We start from the raw sequence: 19805 nt of genomic DNA on the forward strand, positions 1-19805 counted from the left end.
TGGCTAACATATAAACTAACATTACAGTAAACTTTGGCCTTGTGTTCAGGGAAAAGCGTGACACAGCGGTAATGACGGTGTTGTTATGCATGTTAGCATGCGACGTTGTTAGTGTTAATGATGTCGACTCTGTTCTGTCGTTTTGTCTGTAAACTTGTCTAACTGTGTATAATGAAAATCGTTGACCGTCAAGTGTGCACATCCGACTAATCCCGGCTAATCTAAAGCCTCCTAGCTTCAATGTACATGGACAAAGTAGCTTAAGCACAATGAAGCTACATGCATGATGAACATGGCTCATTATGAAGAGCTGCTAATCATAAGAAGTACTCCTTAGTACTTGTTCTTATGAACAGTTTGGCCTTGTTAGCGCTGACGTTGAGTTGTTTTGGTCTAATTTCTACTCCACGGAAAAGAAGCGGCTAGCGAAAGCTAGTATTTCATCAAGCGAGTGATAGACAGTAGTTTCACTAAATTACACGCTGCTTTGTTTGAAAAGCACTACCGCGTCACCTCAGGGACTTGTAGCTAGTCGGATGTTTTTGCTAGCGACACTATCATTGCACAACGTGCATCAGATAAACAGTAAGATACACACAACATGTGACAGTGATGTTGAACCTCGCGTCATATTCTCACAGTTAGTCTGTTCTGAGCGGAGCTAAGTTAGCATTACACAGAGCAATAGTAGCGTCACTGGCTGAGACTCAGTGCCTCAGTGTTTAACCGACTCTATCGATTAACACTCCAGGAACTCTTCCGAACGACAAATGCGTAGTTCCGTTAAAATTTCGGATTGAAGTCCGGACATAAAAAAATTCTTTATTGAATTTGCTTTGCTAGTTGTTAATAATTAAAATTTTTAGTGAAAAAATTCATGCCTTTTAGGAATTTTCTTCTTGGCGTAAGCAGTGTGTTATTAGAAGCGTTTAAATCAGACTCCCCGCAGTAAAGGATTTAACCAATCAGCAGTTTAGTACAACAGGCTCCACCCCCAGTAGTTCCTCATGGCTGGGGGCGGAGCTACTAAGTACTATTCTGGCCTCAGTAGTCTGTGATTACGACATGATGTGTGTCTAAGTGGTTTTGGTCGGACATTTTTTAATGTTTTTTTTAATTATTAGTCTTTTTTTACTTTACTACAAGAAAATAAAAAGCTGAAGAGTTAACATAAATAATTACCACTTTAATCTTTCCATACAGGATTTTGTGGAGTTTTTTGTGTGAAAAACCCTCGATTTTGCTGCGTTTTTTCCCAGAATTTGTGATGAAACTTGGCAAAATTTTTTGTGCTTTATTTTTCCGGTGAAATCGCAATTGCAGGAAATAGTTCTGCGTGGTCTTTCACAGTGATGTTTGTTATAATGACGACACTGCGGCAGAATTCGTGTGTGTTTACTTCATAAGTGCGACATTTCCGACAGGACTTGAAGGCGGCACTAGTCTCAGCCTCAGGCGCTTCACCCCTGGAACCATTGTACAGCTTTCTCTCCAGAAGCTTCAGGATCTTAAAGGATGAATTGAATCTGATGATTATTGTTGTACGAACTTCTGTACAGTGATTTCGGACAAGAAAAAAACATTTGAATGTCACAATAACACCGTGACACTTGCAGCACGGTGTAGTGACTGGACCAAAGAACATTCACAGAATCCTGTTTTTAAAAGTTATTGCTCAGTTTGTGATGAGTAAAGATTTCATGTTTGCTGGTTTGTGATTGGCCACCAGCGATGTCAGTCAAATTAGCACCTTCCGTGAAAGTAGGCGGGGCTAAAAGCTACATCTGTTGAGTGAAGAGGTCTGGAAAGTGAGAACTGATCGACTCCGGTGGAAGGTCCAGTAAATAAATTCGACCCTGGCTAACCAATGAACATGTAGTAGGCGGGGCTTAATGTGCTAGAGATGAACTTGAAAGTTTTAGCTCGTAGCGTTTAGCTTCGGCTGCTGTTTAATGTGCTGGTGCTCTGGTGTGTGAAAACAAATAGGGAAAATAACGTGACTTATTTATTTTATTTTCTCAGCGCACACACACACACACACACACACGGGGTGGAAAATAGTTGAGTAATTGTATTTCATTTCTGTACTTAAGTATTATTTTGGAAGATTTCTACTTTACTTAAGTATTAAATTTGATATATATTTTATTTTATATATAGATATTATAAGTACTTCTTATAAATCTCAAAGATTTTTCTCTTTTAATTCTTTTTCTTTCTATTCGTCCGCAAGTTTTTCTGGAGCGAAAGATTCATACAGGATGAGAGGACTCATTTATAAAATTTCAGTCTTTAAAATTTCCCATCAAAGCTAAAGAATGTATGTGGAGTTAAGTTTTACTTTAGTTAAAGTTAAACTTCGGTAAATTTTCTACATAACTCTTATAATTTACCGAGTTAAATTAGCCAGCTACATTAGCAGTTACATTAGCTAGCTAGGTGAGTTTTGTAAACTAGCTAGTTTAATTAGCCAGCTAGGTAAATTCAATAAATTAGTAAGTTAAATTAACTAGCTAGCTAAGCTGTGTTTTCTTTCCTAATGTGGCTTAGCATTAATTCCAGAAGGATTGTTAAACATTAACTAACCAGCAAATTAAATGCTAGGTTTGTCCGAGTTAGCAGAACATTTTCTTCATGACTGCGCTGCTTAGCGGGTTAGCGGGTTAGCGAGTCACGTGGGATCAGGAATGATGAACCTGTCAGCTCTTTATAATACTTAATAATATTAACATTACTCGTGAATACATGCGTGTGTTTAAATGTCCATACTCATTCACACTGTTACTGAGGTACCGTTACTCTGTGTGTCTCACACACACACACACACACACACACACACACTCCTGTAAACACTAACGTGTGGATAAGAGTGTGTGTTTGAATTACTGTGTTTAGTGTAATTAGTGTAAATGATGAGTGTTTATACACACACACACACACACACACACACACGCACATTATTCATGTCTAAATGTTTCCACGTATCATTAGTTAGACTGTATTCCCACAGGGTGCTCTGTGTGTGTGTGTGTGTGTGTGTGTGTGTGTGTGAGAAGGAAATATAGTTGGGCCGGTGTTTAAACTAAAAACTAATTAATATTAATAATGTTTATTAGTATAATGTTTCTTATAAATATTTAATAATTAACTTTTGTGTTTTTGGTAATTTTTTTTTTTTTTTTGTGCGATTAAAAAAATCCAAAAGAATTTAAAATATTTAAATAAAAATATAAAAAATGTTTACCTTCACCACTAATGATTAAAACTATAATATTTTATTGTTATTATATATAATATATGGTTATACATTAGAGAAATATTGTGTTTTATTTACTTATTAATTTATTTTTGTTTGATTAATTTTATGATAACGCAGTAAACAAGTAAACCTCCGATGTGTATATTAGCAAATTATTTGTGAATAAAAATGATAATAACGTCGTGATATAGAGAATATCGCAGTACGTCTTGTAACTGATTAATAGCCTGCGTCTGATTGGCGTCTGATTGGCGTCTGATTAGCGTCTGATTGGCTGAAGTTATTATTATATCATAAACAATTTTTACAGAGAAGGACACATTTATCTGAAGGCCATTTTATTACACACACACACACTCTCTCTCACACACACACACACACACACAACATTAAAGCACATTAAAGGTGTTAAATGCACTCCATTATTCATGATACAAATATTTAATCTTTAATTATTGATTATTTTATTTCTCTAAGTATTTCACAGTTTCTTGTATATAATGATATATTTCATCATTTTATTTAGTCTATTTAATATATATATATAATATATTGTAATTACCTTTAACATTAAATGTTAATGAATCTATAAACACAATGAGACATTTCAAATGATGCGCATGTTCCTGATTAAAATGGATAAATGTTTCAATAATAAAAATAAACGATTTGTTGTCTTATATGTTAATAAGCTATAAACAATAAAGCAATAAATATACAAGTACACTGATTGTTAAAAATGATAAATAAACCCACTTAATATTAAAAAGAATAATATATGTGAAAGTAATGGAAGGTGTTCTGTAGATGATTATGTATTTTAACTGTACAATATAGAAGTGATTTTTCCACATGTATTTTACAGTAATGTTTATTTACATGGCAGAAATGAAAAGTAATGAAAATATTTTGTGAGGTTATTGATGTTTGGGACGTGAGCTCAGGACAGGTGCAGCTGAAGATAAACACACACTACTGTGTAGAAACATATTACAGTCTTGTGTTACCGTGTGTGATTTGGGACGCAGCCATCACAGTATATACACTTTATTCTCCTGCAGCTTATAAATTATTATGAAGTCATACTTTACTGAAGCTCTGTTGGGGTGTGTGTGTGTGTGTGTGTGTTTACTGTGTTGAGTCAAGGGCGCGACTCCATCTGGGCGGCCCTGTGTGTGTGTGATAAGCCTCGAGTACAAGGACTGACGACGGTGTTCTCAATCTGCGTCTACATTACTCTCTGTGTGTGTGTGTGTGTGTGTGTGTGAGAGAGAGAGAGAGAGAGATGAGAGTGTATGAGAGTGAGGGTGTGTGTATGAGAGCTTGGTTGTGTGTGCAAGAGCATGAATGTATATGTGCGGGAGCTTGTGTGTGTGCAAGTGTAAGTGAAAAAGAGAGAGAGTGTGTGTGTGAGAGAGTGTGTGTATGTGAGAGCTAGCTAGAGAGCGAGAGAGAGTGTGTGTGATCCAGGGGACAAGCGCACTGGTTTATCTAGCCTTGGCTCACAGCTCTGTTCCTGCATGCACACACACACACACACACACACACACAGACTAAGTGAGAGAAACATGATATATAACTGAGAAGATGTGTGTGTGTGTGTGTGTGAGAGGAAGTTTGTAAATTTGAAACTGAAGTGTTTGGGAGAGTGATGTTTCCCAGATCTGAGCGCAATCGTCTTGTCCTTGCTCAGCAGCTCTGTGTGTGTGTGTGTGTGTGTGTGTGTGTGTGTGTGTGTGTGTGTCTGTGTGACACTAAGCAGGCTGTGGACACACTTGTGTAGTTCTGCTTTGTGTGCAAACGCTCGTATGTGATTGCAGGAATAAACTCATTTCCACAGCAGCACAGCTCTGCTTAGCTTTAGCGTTAGCATTAGCTTTAGCCTGAGCGACAGGTCAGCTAACGTGTGTGTGTGTGTGTGTGTGTGTGTGTGTATGACATTGTGATTATTACTCCTGCTTTTCCTCTTCTTGTGCTTCGAGTAACATCAACTCCATCTCAAATCGCTCACTAAACAAATGTTCACCACACAGCACTGTAGGTGACAGGATGTGGTTTGGGACGCAGCCGCAGAAACCGTGTGCGTGTTCGTAGACTTCCTGTCTGCTGCTTCTCTGATTCCTGTTTGAGGGAAGTAAAGATCAGATACAGGAAGTGCCCTCAAACCAAGAGAAGAGCTGCACTGAGCATGTGCACGAGCTGCTCTTACTGAAAGGAAGTGACATCATGGCTGATAACCTGTATGATCTATGATGCTACTTTTGCACCATGAATCAAACGCACTCTGATTCTGAATCAATTTCACTTTGACTCTCACTGCTAAATCATACTCGCTCTGATTCTGAGTCAAACTCACTCTGATTCTGAATCAAACTCACCCTGAATCAAACTCACTCTGATTCTGAATCAAACTCACCCTGAATCAAACTCACTGTGATTCTGAATCAAACTCACTCTGAATCAAACTCACTCTGATTCTGAATCAAACTCACTCTGATTGTGAATCAAACTCTAGTCATGAGATTAATGTGTCGGTGCATCATGTGGTGCCCAGCGTGTACGCATCCACGTGAATGTCTTGGCATAGAAAGTGCTTCATTGTACAACCACATACGAGATCTTTACCGTATAATATAATGATTTGTAAGTATATATGTAAAAAACATCAGCTACAAACATAATAAATTGAGACGTTACAACCGAACCCACACCCTGATGCAACCCTTTGGTCTTTTGATTTAGTATATAATCCTTTATACATCCGCTGATATTAGCATAAAAATGGTATTTGCTTATTATAACTGGTTAAAAGAAAAATTTAGCTATCACGTGTCAAAAATAAATAAATACTGGAGCTTCATAATGTTTTCCTCACAAGTTTCACAAAAAACAAAAGTGACAACTGTTATAATTTCCCCACTCTCCCCTATAATGGCATCAAACCCACCTGTGTAGAAGAGACTGAGTCTAACGTTCCTTCTGTATACATACCAAAATATGTTTGTTTTTTTTTCATTGGATATCCTCAAGACATTTCACATTCTGTTGATAAATGTGTAATTTTGTTCAGTTGTTTTGTTGTAGCAGCGGGAAGGGAAAACTTTTCCACATAACGAGCCTCATGTATCAATATTAATAACGTTAAAGTGTGTAAATGTTTGTCTAAGCCAAACTGAACTAAACATTTCTACCAGATTTACAAAAGATTTGCTGATTTACTTCATACTCGCGTATGTAAGCTGATCACTCGTAAAGTTCAGTCTTTTCCCTACACATCTCATTTGCATTTAGCGACGCCCACAAAACTCCATAAAAGGTCAGGCACGATCAGCTGAAGTCACGAAATGACTGAACAGTGAAAGACAAGTGGAAATTATTTCGACGTGTGTCTACACCAATATAAATATTATTTAACATTAAAAATTCAAAATGTGTTTGTGTTTAAATTGTTTTAAAGTCATCTCCAAAACTATCGGAACGGCAAGGCCAGTTCATTTGTTTTCGCTGTAGACTGAAGACATTTGAGTTTGAGATCAAAAGATAAACATGAGATGAGAGTTTAGGATTTCAGCTTTTATTTCCTGGTATTTACATGTAAACATGTTAAACTACATAGAACACAGCACATTTTGTATCAGACCACCCAATTTGTAGGTGAGCAAAAATATTGGAACGTGTGACTGACAGGTGTTTCTTGTTAGATCGATTGTTTAAAGAATTAATATCTCTAAACATCATCTCTTGGTTTGAGCCTTCAGTTTCACCTGTGAAGACTGCATTTGTTGTTAAAAAGGATAAACCAACATGAAGAGCATCTCTCTGGGAGAAAAGCAAGACATTTTGAAGCTGAGAAAAGAGAGAAAATCTATCAGAGACAAACACTGGGCATGGCCAATACAACAATCTGGAATGTCCTGAAAAAGAAAGAAACCTCTGGTGTACTGAGGAACAGACACCGAACGGGTCGGCCGAGGAAAACTACAGCAGCTGATGACAGAAACATTGTGAGAGCTGTGAAGAAAAACCCGAAAACAACAGTCAGTGACATCACCAACAACCTCCACAGGGCAGGGTGAAGGTCTCACAATCCACCATTCAGAGAAGACTTCGAGAGCAGAAATATAGACCGTACCACAAGATGAAAACCTCTCATCAGCAGTAAGAGTCAGAAATCCAGACTGGAATTCACAAAGAAACACAGAGATGATCCACAGAAGTTCTGGAACCAAGATGAACCTCTACCAAAGTGATGGAAAGACCAAAGTGTGGAGAAGGAAAGGATCTGCTCATGATCCAGAACATACAAGCTGATCTGTGAAACATGGTGGAGGTAGTGTCATGGCTTGGGCTTGCATGGCTGCTTCTGGAACATTCTCACTAATCTTTATTGATGATGAACTCATGATGGAGCAGCAGAATGAATTCAGAAGTCTACAGGAACATTAATCAGGAGGAACTTCATCATGCAGCAAGACAACGATCCAAAACACACTTCCACCTCAACACAGGACTTCATCAGGGGGAAAGTGGAAGGTTTTAGACTGGACAAGTACATCACCAGACCTTCACCCAACTGATCAGCACCTCACCTTCTGAAGAGGAGACTGAAGAGAGAAATCCCCCGAAACAAACAACTACTGAAAGAAGCTGCAGGAGAAACCTGGAGAAGCTTCACAGGAGAAGAAACCAGCAGATTGGTGTCAGTCGCAGGAGTGATGCAGTTACTGCGAGTAAAATTTATAAATCTGTGTAGAAGTTGTACAGGACTCAGTACACACACCAGAGGAGGATTTAAATGTCTTTTGCACTGTAGAATTTTTTACAGAAGGTTCTAGTGCAATCTTTCCATCATGTAAATAAAGATTTTCCTAAAAGTGATTGCAGGTCCAGATTAAAACATCGAGCAGACAATAAGGAAATTTCCCCTTTAAAGTGTGTGTGTGTGTGTGTGTGTGTGTGTGTGTGTGTGTGTGTGTGTGTGTGTGTGTTTTCCCTTAGGCGTCTGTGCTTATGATCATGAGACAGCATGTGATGCTCCTCCCTGAAGCCGCTGGTCATTTTTGAACCTAGAACAGCTGAACTGTAGTGACTTTTATTCCGATCCGAATATACACACCAGCTTTTAAAAACAATCTCTATGTCTCTTTACTGGTTTAAACGTAGCCATCTTTGTACTGAAACACACACCTGAATGTCGAACTGAAGTGTGTGTGTGTGTGTGTGTGTGTGTATGTATGTATGTCTGTGTGTGTGTGTGTGTATGTATGTATGTCTGTGTGTGTGTGTGTGTGTGTGTGTATGTATGTCTGTGTGTGTGTGTATGTGTGTGTGTGTGTGTGTGTGTGTGTGTATGTATGTATGTATGTGTGTGTATATGTGTGTGTGTGTATGTGTGTATGCATGCATGTATGCATGTTAGTAGCAAGTATGTGTTGTCTTAAACTCCACAGTGTTTAGTATGCTAGCTGGCACTTTAGGGTGTAGTGATGGACCGAGAGCTGTTGTCATGGTAACTGCTAGCTTGCTTTGTGGCTGTTTTAAGATTTAACTAGCCAGCAAGATTTAGCTAACAAAGCATGCTAATTAAGATACAACACAACAAGTGACCAACCATTTGGATGCACTGTGTAGTGCACATTGGGGCACAGTCCATGATGTCATTTCAGCTCTCTCTCTCTCACTCACACACACACACACTCACACACACACACACACACACACACACACACACACACTTTTGATCATTATTGATCTACAACAGGGGGGATATTGTGAAAGGTCTCTGTGTGTGTGTGTGTATGTGTGTGTTTGTGTGGATATAGTGGGGTATAATCAGGATCAGAACAAAAATACCCTAAAGGTGATAGTGAAGGGACACACACACATACACACATACACACTGTTTCATACTGCTTAAGAACCACTGTATTTAAGTTTTTATATATTTGTTCTCGTATCATTTAAATGATTATATTAGTGTCTGTTACGTTGAATATATTTTGTGTTTCTGCAGGTTAATTATTTCCTTTTTGTGTAGATTAGTAAAGATTAGGTCAGTAATTGCTCTCATTCACATTAAAACAAGTCAGAATAAGTTTTTATTTAGAACCGGATTAAAGTGAGTTTAATTCTGAGTGAATTTGATTAGAATTAGAGTCAGGGTGAATATGATTTGGAGTCAGATTCAGAGTGGGGTCAATTCTGAGTCAGGGACAGCTTTATTTAAAATCAGGGTGAATCGGATTCAGAGTCAGTGTGAGTTTGATTCAGAATTAGAGGCAGGGTGAGTTTGATTCAGAATCAGAGGCAGCGTGAGTTTGATTCAGAATCAGAGGCAGCGTGAGTTTGATTCAGAATCAGAGGCAGCGTGAGTTTGATTCAGAATCAGAGGCAGCGTGAGTTTGATTCAGAATCAGAGGCAGCGTGAGTTTGATTCAGAATCAGAGGCAGCGTGAGTTTGATTCAGAATCAGAGGCAGCGTGAGTTTGATTCAGAATCAGAGGCAGCGTGAGTTTGATTCAGAATTAGAGGCAACGTGAGTTTGTTTCAGAATTAGACGTAGTGTGAGTTTGATTCAGAATTAGAGGCAGCGTGAGTTTGTTTCGGAATTAGAGGCAGCGTGAGTTTGTTTCAGAATTAGAGGAAACGTGAGTTGATTCTGAATTAGAGGCAACATGAGTTTGTTTCAGAATTAGACGTAGTGTGAGTTTGTTTCAGAATTAGAGGCAGTGTTTGATCAGCATCAATAAAGACGTGTTTAATTCCGAGTCAGAGCTGGAGTGAATTTATTTCTCACTTGTTTGTGTCGTGTGTGTGTGTGTGTGTGTGTGTGTGTTTCAGGGTATTTTGAGTGTATGTTTGTGTGTGCTTATGTGTGAAAAACAGACAGGGAGAGAGGCGTGTGTGTGTGTGTGTGACTAGTAGAACAGTAAAGTCATTCTTTTGCTGCTTTAGATTGTTGTGCAACTCACATGACCCGCACTGCCCTCTGTACAGCTTACATCACTGCCTGTCTGTCTCTCTCCTTCTGTCTCTCTCCTTCTGTCTCTCTCCGTCTGTCTCTTCACATCACGTTCAGTAATAAATAAATAAAGGAGTTGAATGTTTTTTAAGCTCAGAAGATTGTCGTATATAACATCACTGTAATTCTTGCACTGTATGAATACAGTGTAAATGTGACTTAACATTTTATTGTCTCACATGTTAAATACATTTCTTTTTCTTTCTTTTTGTTGATAAAATCAGCTTTAACCAGAACGTGGAAAGTTTACAATATTTAAAAATCACTTTGTGAAAAGTTATGAGAGTCTAGATTCCCTTCCACTAGAAAAACCGGCAAGAATTTTGAACAAAAGTGTGTTTTTGAGTCTAAATATATTAATAAGATCAGCTATGAGTGGGTGTGTCTTAAACCCATATATGGAAATGTGGGTGTGTCTTTTGTGTGTTATATGGAACTTTTACGTTTGTCATATAAAGTAAAGAGAACACTGTTGCTGGGCAACGGAGGCATACAGACACTGTGTTAGAAGGAATGATGCTAATGATTTAGCCAGCTAGCCTGTTACCGCAAAATCGTTCCTACAGACACAGTGAGAGTGGAAATGAGACACAACCATCCAGAACATTAACATTTACCTCAGAAATGTTGATACGTTACTGAGACAAGACTCCCTAGGACTAAAATTAGATAACATGCGCTAACCTGACAGGATTTTTGGAGGATTTTCATTTTGTTCATAAATGTTTATAATCTTCAGCGTGAATGCTCTCTAACTAGCCAAAATGAGCTAACCTGACAGGATTTTAACCCATATTCAAACTCTTTATTATTCACTAACATGAGTTAACCTGACAAGATTTTGGAGGATTTATTTTGTTCATAAATGTTTATAATATCCATCACTAATGCTATCTTACTAGCTAACATGAGTTAATCTGACACATCCAGGAATGGATTTTTCATTCTAGTTATAAATGTTTGATATTCACTATTCAATCTCTTTAACTAGCTAAAAGGCACTAACCTGACAAGATTTTCATAATTTTAACAGCTATTGCTAGATTCTTGGCTAATGTGAGTAAACCTGACAGAATTTCTGAGAGGAGTTTTCAATTACAAGCATAAATATTCATACAGTCCCTTCAGAACGTATTGGAGCGGCGACTAATTCATTAGTGTGTGCTGTACACTGAAGACATTTGAGTTTGAGATCAAAAGATGGAAATGAGATGATAGATCAGGATTTCAGCTTTCGTTTTCTGTTATTTACATCTAGACGTGTTAAATTACTTACAACACTTTTAGTATTAGACCACACAATTTTTAGGTGAGCAAAAGTATAGGAACAGTTAACTTCATATTTGGTTGTGTATCCCTTGCGTGTAATAACTGCATCACTCCTGCGACTCACTGACACCAATCTGCTGGTTTCTTCTTCTGTGAAGCTTCTCCAGGTTTCTCCTGCAGCTTCTTTCAGTAGTTGTTTGTTTCGGGGGGGGTTTCTCCCTTCAGTCTCCTGTGAAGTCATCTCTTCTGTGGATCATCTCTGTGTTTCTTTGTGAATTCCAGTCTGGATTTCTGACTCTTACTGCTGATGAGAGGTTTTCATCTTGTGGTACAGTCTCTATATTTCTGCTCTCGAAGTCTTCTCTGAACGGTGGATCGTGAGGCCTTCACCCTGCCCTGTGGAGGTTGTTGGTGATGTCACTGACTGTTGTTTTTGGGTTTTTCTTCACAGATCTCACAATGTTTGTCATCAGCTGCTGTAGTTTTCCTCGGCCGACCCGTTCGGTGTCTTTTCCTCAGTACACCAGGGGTTTCTTTCTTTTCCAGGACATTCCAGATTGTTGTATTGGCCATACCCAGTGTTTGTGCAATGCTTCTATTTTCTCTCTTTTCTCAGCTTCAAAATGTCTTGTTTTCTCCCAGAGACAGCTCTCTGAGCTTCATCTTGGTTTATCCTTTTTAACAACAAATGCAGTCTTCACAGATGACAGTCTCTCAGCTATGCTGTTTTTGTTTAGCTTAGCTGTCTCATTGTTTTTCTGACAGTGACTACGTTTACATGGACAGCAGTAATCTAATTATTGACCTTACTCTGAGTAAGATAATATTGTGATTAAGGTGTTTACATGAGCCGCTTTTAGAAAACTCCTGTCATGTTCCCGTTTTACGTTATAGATCATAATTAGATTAACAGCCCACGTCATTACGTCACCGCGCCACGCCGTCCGACGTTCCTCCAGAATTTCACGTATCAACTTACAGTTGGTCTTCGTTATGGAACCGTACACAGTTTTGGGTGTTTTATTTAAATTTTTTACGAACGCTTTGAGTGCGGTTAATTATTAGTCATGCTGTACGTGCTAATAGACGACTGCTTGAAGCCGTGGGCTGCGTCTCAAGCTGTGTACTTATCGTCTATATAGTAGCCGAGATGCATGTATTTTTCCCCACTACAGGTCTATAGTAGGCAAGTACGCGGTTTGGGTCGTAGCTGAACTCTCTTGCCGTAAAACATAAAACTGCCGTGTGTGATCGTGTCCTGTCGCAGAATGCGGTGAAAACTCTCACATGACGTTCATAATGTGATTAAGGTGTTTACATGTCTGTAATACACGTCCATAATGCGACTAAAACAGGAGTACTCCACCTGTCTTAATTCCATTAGAGCTTTATTCGAGTATGACCTTAATTAGATTAAGGTAAGTAAAAATTGCTGTTTACATGCTAGTTTCTTAATCAAAGTATGGTCTTAATCGGATTAATAGTGGATTATTGTTGTCCATGTAAACGCAGCTAATGATTATACTGGCTAACTGGCCTAACTAGCATGAGCTAACTAGTATTACCACTATGTAATTTGTTGCTAACTAAATTCGTAGATGTTTATGATATGTTTAAGTGGGAACGGACATAAAAGTTAATAAATGTGTCAGGTTTCCTTTATAACAGTCATTTATAATGAACAATTCCCAACACTTCAAAATCAGGAAATCAGGGTTAGCGTGAGAATCAAACAGACTCAGCTAAATACTGCGCTAGCTGTGTGTGTGTGTGTGTGTGAACCCTTCAGTTGTAATGAGTCTTGGTTTCACTTGGGGCCAAGACTCAGAGAATTTGTGTATGTGTGTGTGTGTGTGAGTGTGTGTGTGTGTGTGTGTGTGTGTTAGAGTGGTCCCAGCAGTGCTGCTGTTAGGAAGCTGTTTACCCTCTATATCTGTCTCCACTGACGTCTGCCCTCTCAACAATGTCATCCAATTTCCTGTTTTTCACTTCAGTGGGAAGCCACTGCTGCACTGTGTGTATGTGTGTATGTGTGTATGTGTGTATGTGTGTGTATGTGTGTGTATGTGTGTGTATGTGTGTGTATGTGTGTGTGTGTGTGTGTGTGTGCGATGTATAGAAGCGGATGCAGTCGAAAGACAGGATGCAGGGTTTTACGCTGATCTGTAGTTCAGCGCTATAGCTATTAGCTCTTAGCAGAAGTCCTGAAGTGTAACGGCTACCAGTTAGCTAAAGTTCTCATGTGTAAATACAATTAATGATTAACCCGTTTTATAAAGGTGTCATTTTCCCCCATAGCCAACTGTGATACAAGACACAGCAGAAATGCATGATTCGATTATTTATTTATTTGTGTGTCTGTGTTTGTTTGTTTGTTTGTTTGTTTGTTAGTTTGTTTGTTTATTTATTTTGGACATTCTGGACACATAGCTACACAAACAATTTAATAAACATCAAAGATATAACATGAAATATAATTATAATAATTGGTATGTGTAAATATTTCTCCCACGGCGCTGCTGAGTTCTGGACTGTGATTGGGTCGTCAGGTGGTGATTAGTTTTCTATAACAGCGGCTCTGACAGTAGCGCAGGTTTTTATTAATGCTCTCGTTCTGATACGTTATGGTTTCTATAGTAACGGCTCGTTCACAGGGACGTGTACAGCGCACGCTCCACATTGTACGTGTGTCTGATCATTTATAAACATGGAGACGTTTATGTAACAGTTATGGAAGGAGTCTCCAGTGTCAGAGGTAAAGCTGTAACTTTAAGTTTTCCCACATCTTCAGCACAGAGAATAGAGAGAGAGACAGAATAGAGAGAGAGAGAGACAGAATAGAGAGAGAGAGTGAGAGAATAGAGAGAGAGAGTGAGAGAATAGAGAGAGAGAGAATAGAGAGAGAGAGAGAATAGAGAGAAGAGAGAATAGACAGAGTGAGAAGAGAGAATAGAGAGAAGAGAGAGAATAGAGAGAGAGAGAAAGAATAGAGAGAGAAGAGATAGAGAGAGGGATGGTAAGGGAACGAGTCTTTATAGCTGCTATAACGTAAGTGACATCAGGAACTAACTCGTTACTATAAATGTACCAATAAACTGATAAAAAATATGACGTGTCATTCTTTAATAAATGAAATATAGTAATTGTTGGTACGTTGCTGTGGTGTAAGAGGAATAAAACACTTGTGTTATAGGAAAATAATCATCTTTCCCATCACTCAGTATTTTACTGGAAGACACACACACACACACACACACAGTGTTTATTACTTGTATATGTTGTGGGATTAACGTGTACTTCAGTGTTTTTGAGGTTGTGATATTGTTCTATACGGTAAATGAGCACCTGTGTATGTTGAATATTGTGATTATAAATCACAATAAAATAATAAAAAATAATATAATAATATATCAGTATTGCCATATAATAACGGCGTAATAATAATAATAATAATAATAATAATAATAATAATAATAATTATCCTGTAAATAGTAACAAACTGGATGTTAAAATTTTTATAAATGTGCTTGTTGGCACATGGTTGAATTATACCTCATGATGCGCATCACGTACAGGTAATGTATCTGTAAGTATCACGGTGTGATGTTTTTAGCGTATCGCTCGCTCCGTAGTGTGTCCTATAACCGATTCCCACCACATGCCTGTAATGGAGTTTAGTAACCGCAGGCAGGTTTTATCAGTAATCAGATTTTATCTTCAGTCTCTGGAATGCTGTTACACATGTTTTTGTGTGTGTGTGTGTGTGTGTGTGTTTAAATGATAGTCACGTTTCCTCCATTAAAGCTCACACACAGTCAGTGAGAGTTAAATGGTTTTTAAAAAAAAGATTGTTCTTTTAATTCTCCCGTACGGAACGTTTCAGTATTTCCTGCTCCTAACACACGCTAATACACACGAACACAACACACACTATCATGCTGTTAGATGGTGTGTTAGCGCGCGCGTGTGTGTGTGTGTGTTTTGATGCGAGAGATGCAAAGAAAACCAGAAAGACCAGTACTACACAAAGATGGGAATTATTTGTAATAAACACAATGGCATGGTGTAAAAGCTTTATTTTTACAGGGAGTTTGTGTTAATTATAGGGCTGACATTTAAACACTGCGTGTGTGTGTGTATGTGTGTTAATGCTCTTACACCTGAGATCAGAGTAATGCACAGTAATGATACTGTGTCAGAGCAGGGGGTTTAAATTCCTGAACAGAGGGTTTAAATTCTGAGAAAAGGGTTTAAATTCCAGCCTAAGCGTTTAAATTCCTGAACAGAGGGTTTAAATTCCGAGAAAAGGGTTTAAATTCCCGAACAGAGGGTTTAAATTCCAGCCTAAGCGTTTAAATTCCCGAACAGGGGGTTTAAATTCCAGCCTAAGCGTTTAAATTCCTGAACAGAGGGTTTAAATTCCGAGAAAAGGGTTTAAATTCCCGAACAGAGGGTTTAAATTCCAGCCTAAGCGTTTAAATTCCCGAACAGGGGGTTTAAATTCCAGCCTAAGCGTTTAAATTCCTGAACAGAGGGTTTAAATTCCGAGAAAAGGGTTTAAATTCCCGAACAGGGGGTTTAAATTCCAGCCTAAGCGTTTAAATTCCCGAACAGGGGGTTTAAATTCCAGCCTAAGCGTTTAAATTCCTGAACAGAGGGTTTAAATTCCGAGAAAAGGGTTTAAATTCCCGAACAGGGGGTTTAAATTCCAGCCTAAGCGTTTAAATTCCCGAACAGGGGGTTTAAATTCCGAACAGGGGGTTTAAATTCCAGCCTAAGCGTTTAAATTCCCGAACAGGGGGTTTAAATTCCCGAACAGGGGGTTTAAATTCCCGAACAGGGGGTTTAAATTCCGAACAGGGGGTTTAAATTCCAGCCTAAGCGTTTAAATTCCCGAACAGGGGGTTTAAATTCCCGAACAGGGGGTTTAAATTCCGAACAGGGGGTTTAAATTCCAGCCTAAGCGTTTAAATTCCCGAACAGGGGGTTAAAATCCCGACCCACGAGCTTAAAGATTGAGTGGAATGTTTAAATGCCGAGAGGAAGGTTGAAATTATGAATGGATTTTGAAATCCTGAGAGGAATATTTAACGTGGAATGTATACATTTTGAGGCGATGTTTCTGAGCGTAGTAGTGAGCAGAACGTTTACATTTTCTCTAGTGGAATGTTAAGAATTCCGGTTCTGTAGTTTCATAACGGTTTTCATTGAATCCCTGTGGTTCTCGTTCGTATTCCCGCTGTGACTGCGGGAATTCTGAATCCGGCTGTACAGATCACTATTCTTCATGCTCATAACTCCAGATCCGCAGGTACGTTAGCGTTAGCGTTAGCGTCATGCTCTGATACCTGCTCTGAATATCGTCAGTACAGTTAACACTAGAGGAGGCTCGGTTCAGAACAACACTGTCCCTAGCTATGCTAAACTCTGTCCTGCTGAAATAAAGCTCTATAGGGATATTACAGGATGTTAAAAAGGATAAACATTGCTTCTGACTCGTGATTGAGTCGTAAATTAATAAATGTACACTACAATAAACGGCAGAAAAACCCAGACCTAAATCAAACTCACAGATTTTCCGGCCTGATGCTAGACGTGGAATCGCTGTAGTCTAGTTTTACAGCAGTCCAACATCGACATGTCTGACAGCATTCCAGCTCCTTCTGAACCTGATCTTCAGATAAACCCTCGTCCTGGCATCACAGAGCTGGAGGACAAGGCCAGCCGCCTTCTGAAACACACACATGAAAAAAATCACGTCACACGTCCGTCATTTCCAGTCACCTCAGCTTTGATAACGTGTTTAGCAGCGCTGCTCAGATCCTGCGTTTTCCTGAGTTCGGATCTTTCTGCTGGGATGCATCACTTGTTCACGCTTTTGGGTGTAAACGACCCGAATCTGACTTGAAGTGACCCGAATCTGACCCGAAGTGACCTGAATCTGACCCGACGTGACCCGAATCTGACCCGACGTGACCCGAATCTGACCCGACGTGACCTGCATGCCGTCACATCCCAGCGTCACGTGATGAAATCACCTGCATTCAAATCTTTTACCTCCTTTAATCAGAGTTAAAATTTTCTCTTGAAGTGTCTTTAAAATCAACTTTAAAACCATCAGGAATGAAGAGGGATTGCAAGTGCAATAAGGAAAGCATCAAATCTGTTTGTTTGCTTTTTTGTCTTTTTCTTTTTTAAGAAGGTTTGCCAGAAGGTTCCACCTTGAGACGGGGTGTGTGTATCGGGACTGGGATCCCGCGGGATGAAACAAAAAACTCGTCGGTTATCAAGTGAAGATATCTCGAATAAAGTAAAAGACATCCGCTGTTTCTCTTTATGTGTTACAGAACAAATCTAAAAGCAGTTTTCCTGTTCGTAACCGTGTTTAATCTGCAGGTTGCAGTAGATCGTACAGAAAACAGAGCCGGTCTCGACCGACGCCCGGGGTTCAGTTTCAGTACTGATATCGGAGAAGTAAAGCAGTGTCGGCCCACCTCGAAATATTTTCCCTGCTGTCCTGTTTGCACTGATTTTTTGGTGAAGCTGTATGTTTCAGCTCGTACACACACTCATGCATCACACACACACACATCCTCCTGATTTCACTTCAGTACAAACACAGAGTCTGGTGAGTTTAACAGAAATGCTGTATAATGCTGTATAATATAAAAATTGTATATATGTGTGTGTGTGTGTGTGTGTGTGTGTGTGTTTCTCATGGGAATTTTGTTTACTGCTGAGGTTCTGGTGGGATGTTGCTCCACAGAGAGAGAGAGTTTCCATGCCACTCGACCCCTGTGTGAATACTTCATACTTCATCACCAGTGTTTCAGAACTTTTACATACTTTTTATCCCCTTTATCGGTTTATTTTATATATATATATATATATATATATATATATATATATATATATGTATATATGGATATATATATGATATGTATGTTTGTTTGTGTTTGTTTGTTTTGGGGGGGGGGGGGTGACTTCACACAAATCCTGAGCTCACTGCGGTAAAACATCCGTACAGCACAGGAACAAAACCGTCCATAAAAAGTCCGTACAGGATTTTCGAGTTTTTTTGTGGGGAAAAATCGCTTGATTCTGCTGCAGCTTTGCTCAGAGTTTGTGAGTTTGTGAGTTTGTGAGTTTGTGAGTTTGTGATGTAATATGCAGAGTTCTTTGTGCTTTTTTGTGGAAAACTACTTGAATTGGTGAAATAGTTGTGCGCGGTCTTTCACAGTGGTGTTTGTTGGTAACTGAGAGCTTTTACCTGTACTCGTGTTCGACACACGTGAATCGAAGAGGCTCTGGCTGAATGCACATCGGGATGACGTGCATTCTGCATCTCTAACTGCCTGGACGTCATCCCAGGCAGTTAGAGACGCGTCACGTGACGTCATCCCAGGTAGTTAGAGACGCGTCACGTGACGTCATCCCAGGCAGTTAGAGACGAGTCATGTGACGCATCTCTAACTGCCTGGGATGACGTCACGTGACACGTCTCTAACTACCTGGGATGACGTCACGTGACGCGTCTCTAACTGCCTGGGATGACGTCACGTGACGCGTCTCTAACTGCCTGGGATGACGTCACGTGACGCGTCTCTAACTGCCTGGGATGACGTCACGTGACGCGTCTCTAACTACCTGGGATGACGTCACGTGACGCGTCTCTAACTGCCTGGGATGACGTCACGTGACGCATCTCGGCCCGAATCTGCAGAAAATCTGCGGTAATTTAAAACTTTTCAGCTCCTCTGAATATCGCGGCGTTTCCTTTAATGGCGTTAATTTCTGTGATTGTAAAATCTGGATCGAGCTGCTCTGACGGAATCGTTCAGGAAACAGAATCCCTGAGCCGCCAGACGAGAGTGTGTGATTATACCGAGTGTGTGTCAGGATTTTAATCAAAAAGCAGTTCTGTGGAATGTGACTTGAAGCGAAGCTGCTGATTGGTCAGCTGCTGTAACCGGCCCCTTTATGACATCACCAGCTGGCATGTGATGTTGAAGTTTCGCATTTTTATCTGAAATTGTTTAACTCTCTTGCTTGGATTTTCCCCCCTGCATAAACAGCAAAAACTTCGGAAGTTGAAATTTTCCAGATGTTGATGTTTCTCAGTGATGGTGGAACCTGTATGTAACCCCGGGGGAAAACTTGGATATAAATAGATTAAATAACTAAATAAGTCCTGAGTGAATATTAGTATCATCCAGTACGAGGTCAGGGTGCTGTTAGGACATCAGCCTGTCGGAG

General features: G+C 39.4%; 1 protein-coding gene and 1 long non-coding RNA gene across 3 annotated transcripts in view; both read left to right on the forward strand.

Annotated features, from left to right (window-relative positions):
- Nucleotides 1–19805, forward strand: part of pde8a (phosphodiesterase 8A) — a 48122-nt gene that overhangs the window by 5205 nt on the left and 23112 nt on the right. The gene's annotated exons all lie outside the window — the stretch shown is intronic.
- On the forward strand, nt 10974–14393 carry LOC128607145 (uncharacterized). The gene is made up of 2 exons (XR_008385821.1): nt 10974–11589; nt 11708–14393. It is a non-coding gene; the product is annotated as an uncharacterized LOC128607145 (long non-coding RNA).

This window comes from Ictalurus furcatus, chromosome 4 (genome assembly GCF_023375685.1).
Source record: "Ictalurus furcatus strain D&B chromosome 4, Billie_1.0, whole genome shotgun sequence".
Lineage (NCBI taxonomy): Eukaryota > Metazoa > Chordata > Actinopteri > Siluriformes > Ictaluridae > Ictalurus > Ictalurus furcatus.